Below are 9,018 nucleotides of genomic sequence, written 5' to 3'. Positions count from 1 at the left end.
CAAGCGACAGAGAGAACAATTTCAAGACATTGTTGAACCTTTATGAAGATTTATGTGTGACTAAAATTCTGACATCTAGACGATCAGAATGATAAGGGTATTATACGCCAACATTGCAGGGATTTTTAACTTTTGGTGTTTCCATACCTTGATCTGATGGAGCCTTGTAGAAGATTCTCCCCCGATGTCCGAACAGTTTAAGTTGATAAATTGGCTTCTTGAAGTTGTCTATTCAGTCCACCACTTGTAGGCCTGAGACATTCACATTGTTCAAACAATGAGGAAAGTGATCATTGCTCAGTGCTAAGGAGATATCTATAACAACATTACATCATTATCTATGTTACTCAAACTCGGGTGTGAATGCCGAATGCGGGTACGTGTTCGAGAAGAATGTCTTCAGTTTTTTTCTCTATGTTTTTCTATGGATCAAGAGGATCATATCTCTATGACCATAACAGTATTCCAATGTGTGGGATAAAAGGAAAATGGAGAGTCGGAGTAACATAGATCTTTTGTCGATAAGAGATTATAAATTCCATGAAGCAGAGAATAGGAATTTATTATGTCGAAAAGTGAATGCAGCCTAATGCCAGTCTTTCTTCTAACGAATTCAGGACTTGGAGCTCAAGAGAACACTTACAGTCCACATAGAAGTTTGATGGTGTCATAGAAAAAACCATTGCAGAGTAATGACAGGTCCAACTACTGTGATGCGTACAGGAAGACTTCTAGTGAAAAGATTAACAAGCCCAATCTTTCTAACAGCCTGAAGTTATGATATCGAATAACACGATTAATCATTTTAACATGTACTGAAATTTAGCCAAAGAAAAGCATTATTAACAGGTGCTACCTGAAAGACATTTTCAGCCTTTTTGTTGTAAAGAGAGGAAACAACGACATCGGCCGGGTTAGAGACGACAGTACCAACTGCTCCAGCTGCATACCCTGCTAAGCAGGTGACACCAAGTTGTTGAGCTCTTGAACAATCTTCTTTTCTCTGTTTAATACTTCCATAGATAAAGTCCACTGAATGCTCAAACGTTGAGAACATTATCATCGAGACTGCCATCAGAATATCAAATAAGGTTAGATTAGAAACAAATTGCAGTATGAATTGGCAGACACTAAAATCTCAGCTGATCATGCAGAAACTAAATGTTAACGGAGAAAATATCCTTTTGCCTACAAGTCTAAGTATTCTAGCATGGCTTTGAACTTCACTTGGAAACATAAAGCGTCAAAATCCATGTGCTTAAACTCATATCAAAGCAAGATTATTAAAATTCCCATGAGCTCAAACACAGAATTCATGATCAGCCAGGTAGAAAACAATAACAATTTTGGTAAATTAGTTATTCATAAGCTTTTTTTACACTTCCCTGATGAGAGTACGTTGATCATCTATCTATTTGAGAAAAAAACATATCTTTTACCCTAAAGATTGGTTTCCCAGAAGACATTACTGTAGTTATGCACCCAATGCAACACATAAATGTCACAGAAGAACTAACTGCATGATCCAGAAAAGAGACAAAGATGATTTTAAGAATTCCTCAAACAGATGACCAGAACTTTATTATCTTCACTATTTAGCAATAGTATCTAATGATCTCAACCGCAAAAAGACAGTAAGTATTTGCAAGATGTTCTTTAGTAGGTAATTACTAATCATAGAGATTACTGAACCAAGAAATCATTAGAACAATTTGCAACTTAGAATTTGTCAAACATAAGATTGCAAACTAATAGAGGGCATGTCAAGTTAGACTAGAAGGTCCACCGGTGCCAATAACCACAATGAACACCTATTAAATTTGTTACTAGGAACAATCAACTGAAAATTCTGAAAGTGCAGTGAAGTATTAACATTACATGGAAGATTGCGGCCCCAAAGTGGACCGAGTCCCTTGTAAAAGATGCAATCAAATTGAGATATAGATAAAACATTACTGAAAGGAAAAGTAGAAAAGATTCAGGCATCAGCATCACGTACCCTGCAAGCCCTTCGGTTTTATAAAGTTTAGGAAATCCATCACTCAAACCCTTAGAAAAAGTCTGCTGTGTTTGAACACAAACTTTAATGGCTTCGAAAGGACAGAGAGCCACATCAGCAAAGACTTGAGCAGATGCACTGCTGAGAAAGAATATGAAGGTCTTGTTTTGATCAACCAAACATTGGAGTAAAGCTCCTTAAAGTATTCATAAAGACCAAATCTGCAGCCTCCTTGAACACCATATCCAAACAACTTGCCAGACCAACCTCTCCAAAGAGAAGATGGCCCCTGCTCTCTCCAAAGGGCAGAGAATCCTGATGAAATGCTGGTATACTTCATTGGATTCACCTAAAAAAAATCAAACAACTACATAAGCAACCATGACAAACTCCGCATAAGCGCTGATGTTCTCCATATCCTTTACCTTCACTCTCAAACTAGGGAAGAATTTCCAACTTGGGAGTCTGATTTTCTTCTCAATAGTAGCTAAACTTGCACAATATGCAAGAAATGAGTAGTTAAAGAAGCCATCATCAATCAAAATATCAAAAGAAGTGGTGATACACATTCAAATATAAGCATAACCAAAAAAAAAGGAAGCCATCATTATTAAAAATCAAAAGATGATGATATTCAACGGTTTGAGGGAGAAGAAGAATGAAAGTAAACCCACCTGCATATTTACTTTCAAGACATCAAGAGGTGTAACGGCAAGATGAGTAGTCCCAGCACTAAGCATTCCTCCAAAAGTACAAATCCCATATATCCAGGTGAAAACTCCTCACGAAACCTCCTTTCATCTTATTTTTCTCCTTCACTTTAGTAGTCAGGAAAAACCCCACATTCATGTGATCAGCTTTGGATAAGAAAAATGCCCAGATATTGAGGGAAGCAAAGAAGGAGTGCCTTGATTGCACGTTACAGAGGTTTTTCAAAGAAAATGAACTTGGTGTAATTTGGTTTGGTTTTTCTTGCTGGGAATGCTTCCACGTTTACAGTTCCAAAATACAAGGTCCAAAAACCAATTGTGGGACGCTGTCTGGTTTACCAGAAAGTGAATCTTCCCGCTAATGAGGAAGCCCTATAGAATTTATTCTCTTCTACCCATTTTTACCAGGTTACCCCTACTAGGTTCATATGATTTGAAGTAAAAATGTCTGTATCTACGGTAAATGTTCATATAATCTGTGCTTTTATTTGCAAAAATTATAAAATAATTTTAATAACAAGAATTTAAAATATAATATTATTATATTTTTTTATAATAAATCTTATTTATTGTATTTGATATTTATAAATAATTTTATAAAAAATTTACTATCAATGAAAAAAAGACTTACACGTCATGATTCAAGCACTATAAATGATTTTTAGAATCTATTTTAAAAAATGTGATTAATTTTACGTAAATAATTTTTTAGAAAATCAATTACTATTATCAAACGAATCATAATATTTATTATATTTCATAAATAAAAACTATAAAAATATTTTAAATTAATTAATTCTTAACGTCGACTCAGTTAGAGGATTCAAGTTTGAAGAAATATTATAATATTTATTACACTTTGTAAATAAAATTTTTAGTCATTTTCTATTGGATTATTGTCGAGTTGAATCGTGAATCAGTTCAATCAAAGAATTTAAATTAATAATACTATAATATTATTTTTATATTTTGTAAACTAGATCCCTCTGATTATTACTTGATCATAAGAAATTTTAGAATGATATACCATGTCTCATTTTTTATTATACGTTCATTTATTTTTCGTTATCCTAGAAAATCGTAACAAATCCATACACAATTGTAACAAAATTTCAACTTAACTGCTTAATAGAATTTGAGTCGATATATAACAATTTTTTCGTTAACACAAATTTCATACAAGCGTTTGATATTCAAGTTTTCCAACAACTATAATTCTTAAATAAGTCAATATCTATTACAATACTAACTTTAAGTCTTTAATAACTTCAATTCTTATGTAAAATTCATTAAAGTACATGTGAATTGAGACTTTTACAACTAAAAATGCATTAAATCAAAAAATTTCTATTGCGTCTTCCTAATATGTTTATAAAATTTATAGAAACGTGCTGGAAATAAATACTGCAAAACAAGACGTTAGCATTGACAGGAAAGTATAAATATAATGACAAATGAACAATCAAAATCATGTCATGGTGAAACCACTGCCTTAGAATAAATTCTCCCTGATGTGTGTAACCGCTGCGATAGGCGGATCGTCCCCAAGGTTAACACGGCCGCTCCGAGAATTCGTACACTCGAACCTGGAGTGGATTGCCGGTGGTACTGCTCTTCATATAGCAGTAGAGAAAAGAAGCCTGTAATGATTTAGATTGGGAGGATATGTGAGAGTTGTGAATGAGTTGAAAAGCTTAGAAAGCCTATTTTATTATAGGCTTAGTTCAGGGGGAAATCGTCCACAACAAAAATCAGATAGAAATCTGATTAATTTCTGAATTTAAACTATGTCTGAAACTCATGTTATAAAAAATGAATATGGCCTTAAAACAATCTAGATTCGTCCTTTAATTTCCAGCAGTTTATAACTTATTTAATTAACTCTTGTAACTCTTGTAATTATTTTTAGCTGGCACAATAAACACTTTGAACATAGTTGAAATATTGTCCAGATACATCTAACGTTTCTCAAACATAATTTCAAAAATTGACTGTTCAAATTTTAAATTTTCAGAAATCAAATTAACATCTAATTAAGTAGTCGTTACCCTCTAAAATTTAAATCGAACTAGGACACTTTGCAGCCTATAAATATCAATATCGATTCTTTTACAATCTTTTTTATGCTCAAGAAAATCCTTACGAATGTTCTCCAACAAGATAGAATAATCATGGACGTGTCGAAGACACGCATTGCCAGGAGCCACAAGCCATAACGCGTGAGATTGCCATGGTAAAGGATGGAAGAATGAACACTATAAATACCCAAGTCCAGTGATATTTCCCACTCAATGTGGGATAATGTTTTACGCATTACCAACATTTCCACGCTAATGCGAAATAATTCTTCTGAAACGTGAAAAATATTAATCTCGGAAAAACAATAGTCGAAAACGCTAGTGAACATATCTTGAACTAGTACGTAGTGATGGTGAAAAATTATTCTCTTAGATAAGTAAAACTAGTCTTGAACTTTCTAAGATAAGGGTAAACTCATAACACACAACTAACCCCTTCATCAACCGAAGCCTTCGATGTATAAGATATATATATTTGACCATCTTTGTAACACCCCTAACCCGTACCCGACCCGGATACGAATCTGAGGTGTCACGTCATCTTTTCAAAACATTTGCTCTTGAAAACGTTATAAAATTTGAAATTCTAAATTGGAATTGAGTGGTAAAACCCTTAATAAAATTTCCATTAAAAGTTCAAACTTAAAATCATCATTCGATAACTTACATACATATAAAGATGTATGGTTACAAAATGGATCAGAACATTACAATTTAAAACGTTATAATACATGCCAACAAAATTTTCCAAAATAAGAAACCTACTTTCAAATTGTTTTGATATGATCCTCTTCAAGATGTTGTGTCCTCTCCTAGCTTTAATCTTCTGCTTTCTTCGAACCCACGTATGAAACAATCACACGCAAAGTTGTTGACTTAGTGAGGCAAATACGAGTAAGATAAAATATTATAGTATAATTCTTATTCATTTTATAGAAACATTTCATAAGGGATTTAAATTTCGATTTCATAACAAAATGCATACTTTTAGACATGGTTCGATTTATATAACTTTGTTTTTAATAGCCCAATGCATACTACTAAGAACTCTAGGTATTTGAGTACATTGAGGTTGTGCACTAATGTAGTCACCACTGCTCAGATAAATTGCACCGAAGTGCCACATATTTGTCCCGAAGGACCACATAGTTTTGTCCTGAAGGACCACATAGAACCCTCGACTCTTGGTATGCCAACTATACCTCTAATTCTCATGCATATACGTTGGGCTTCTTAACCATATAATTATTTCTCATTTCACTATTTAGAGTGTCTCTTGTTCACATAAGAACTTTCACATCGAACATTTTCATATAAGCATATTCACATATTACATATTCATAATCATGTACATATTAAAAATCAAAACATAACTTAAAAAAATAACTTGAATAAATTATTTTAAAAATATTGTATAAAGAAATAGAACAATTTTCGATCGAAAACTTTGAGGTTGGCTTATCGCAAGCCGCCCTTGAACCTTATATAAAATAAGTTGCACTCACATTTGCCTCGCTGAAGTCCTAAACAAAATCTTTTCTAACTATCATTAAATCTCTTTGCTATTTCGCTTTGCTCGGCACGCTTCCAATTCAATCTACACAAAGATATGTCCAATATCAATAACGAAATTCTCTAAATGTTTCATCCATTATCAATTACAAAAAAGGAATAACAACTCCAAATTAAATTTCAGACTGAACAGTATCAATACCCCTCCTACAGTACCAATACTTCCATTCTATAGTACTGATACCCACTTCAGTATCGATTCAATTTTAGCATTATGGAAATTCCATATTTGACTATGGTATCGATACCTTCCTCTTGGTATCGATACCTTCACATCAATATCGATACTTCTACTTTGGTACCTACTTCTCTTCTATGTATCGATACCTACTTCGGTATCGATACCATTTTGGCATTCTAGAATTTCATTTCAATGACAATATCGATACCTTCCTCTTGATATTGATACCTCCATTTTTGTATCGATACTTCTTAAATCAGTATCGATATTGTTTCTTCAGATTCATCCGTTTTTCCTTCAATTTACCCTTATAGTATCAGTATTGTTCTTCCAGTACCGATACCCTTGCCTAGATTTCATTTATTCTATTTCGAAATTTATTCACAACTCCCTTAAATATCTTACCCTTAACTCTAATCAAGTTCTTAAATTCAATAGCATATATTCCATATAGCTTATGTCTATTAATTCCTCCTTTAACTTCCCTAAATTCTCCATAAATACCTTAAGCTAAAGATCATACCCATGAACCAAACATGTTCTTAATCATATCTAACTCTTTAAATACCTTAATTAAACCATTGACAAGTCGAATATGTCATTAGAAATCCAAATACTAATCAATCTTATCAAATTCCTTAAAACCCCATTTTAGTAATTCATATTTAATTTACCAATCTCTTAGTTTCTATTCATATTAAAGTTTCTTTAAGCTTCTAGACCACTAAAGGCTTCAAAACCACATAAAAATGAAAGGATTAACCAACTTCAAAAGAACTCACCTTGGAAACAAATGTTACGGTGGGATAAGAATAAGAAGAGAAGAGAATAAACCAAGTTCCATATTTTCCCTTAATCCTCCTATTCATCACATAATAAATATCTTTAAAAATGAATATAAATTCATTTCCTTCTTAAAGATCATAATTCTCTTCTATCTTTCAATCTTTGACACTCCTTCCTACACAAATAAATTCCAAATAACTCCTGAAGTTTTTAATTTATCAAAATTAATCACAAAGTTTAAAATCTTACACTTTAGTACTAACCCAAAGTTTGGGATGTTACAATCTCCCCCTTATAGAAATTCATCCTCGAATTTTCACTACATAAAAGATGGGGAAATTGTCTACGCATATCATCCTCACGTTCCCATGTTGCTTCCTCTATTTTGTGATTCCTCCACAAAATTTGACTAACGAAATTTTCTTATTCCTAAGTTTCTAACTCCATGACCTAATATTTTCACCGGTTCTTCTTAATAAGTCAATCTGGTTGAATGTCAATCTCTTCCGACGTAATGATATGAGAAGGATCAGATCGATATTTTCTAAGCATGGAAACATGAAAAACATTATGAATCTTCTCCATTATCGATGACAAAGCTACTGATATGACACTGGTCCCACTCTTTAACAATCTCATATAGGCCAATGAATCTAGGGCTAAGTTTTCTTTTTTCGGCCAAAATGTAACATTTTCTTCCAAGGGGAGACTTTCAAAAATATTTCAAACTCAATCTATTTTCTCTTTAAATTAGCATATGACTTCTGTCTATTGGCTGCCACTTTGAGATTATACTGATTCATTTGAACTTTCTCTTCTACCTCCTTGATCAAATCAGGACCAAGAATGTCGATCCTTGATCTCGTACTAATTCATTGGCGTATGACACTTTATCCCATATAAAGCTTCATAGGGAGTCATCTTAATGCTCGACTAGTAGATTTGTTATAAGCAAATTCTTCAAGAGGAAAATACTTCTCCCAAGATCCTTTGAACTCGATAACACATACCCTTAGCTTATATTCCAGGATTTGGATAGTCCTCCAGACTGCCCATTTGTATGAGGGTGAAAGGTTGTACTAAAATTCAATCTAGTCTCTAAAGCTCCATGTAAACTCTTCCAAAATCTTGAAGTAAATCGCGGATCTTGGTCAGATACTATCGAAACAGGCACACCATGAAGTCTAATAATCTCTTTGATGTACAATTCAGCATATTTGTCCTAGAGAAATTAGCTCGGACAGGAATAAAATATGTTGTCTTGGTCAATCAATCAACAATCACCCAAATTGAGTCTATTTTGTTTAGAGTCAATGGTAACTCCGTTGCGAAATCCATCGTAACATTCTCTCATTTACAGTAAGGAATGAAGATTGGTTGCAGCAATCTCGAAGGGACATGATGTTCATCTTTTACCTGTTGACACGTCAAACATTTAGACACAAATTCTGCGATCTTTGTTTTTATTCATGACCACCAATAGAGACTTTAAGATCCATGTACATTTTGTTTCCGCCTGGATGCATAGTTAACGGACTATAATGAGCTTCTGACAACAAGTCATTCTTAACTCCTCATCATCTGGAATAACAAGCCTCCCACGATAATACAGATTGCCATCGAGTTTAATTTTAAAGTCCTTATTCCCTTCACTTTTCACTTGTTCCATTATTTCAAATACTTTTCATCTTT

At 33.3% G+C, this 9,018-nt stretch overlaps 1 pseudogene; it reads right to left on the bottom strand.

Annotated features, from left to right (window-relative positions):
• LOC120173883 lies at nt 1-3,347 on the bottom strand (annotated as a pseudogene).
• Nucleotides 3,348-9,018: the final 5,671 nt, after the last annotated feature.

This window comes from Hibiscus syriacus, unplaced genomic scaffold (genome assembly GCF_006381635.1).
Source record: "Hibiscus syriacus cultivar Baekdansim isolate YM2019G1 unplaced genomic scaffold, ASM638163v2 tig00111990_pilon, whole genome shotgun sequence".
In the NCBI taxonomy this organism is placed as follows: Eukaryota; Viridiplantae; Streptophyta; class Magnoliopsida; order Malvales; family Malvaceae; genus Hibiscus; species Hibiscus syriacus.
Note: the sequence above shows the minus strand (reverse complement) of the source record. Positions and strands in the feature narration are given on the sequence as shown.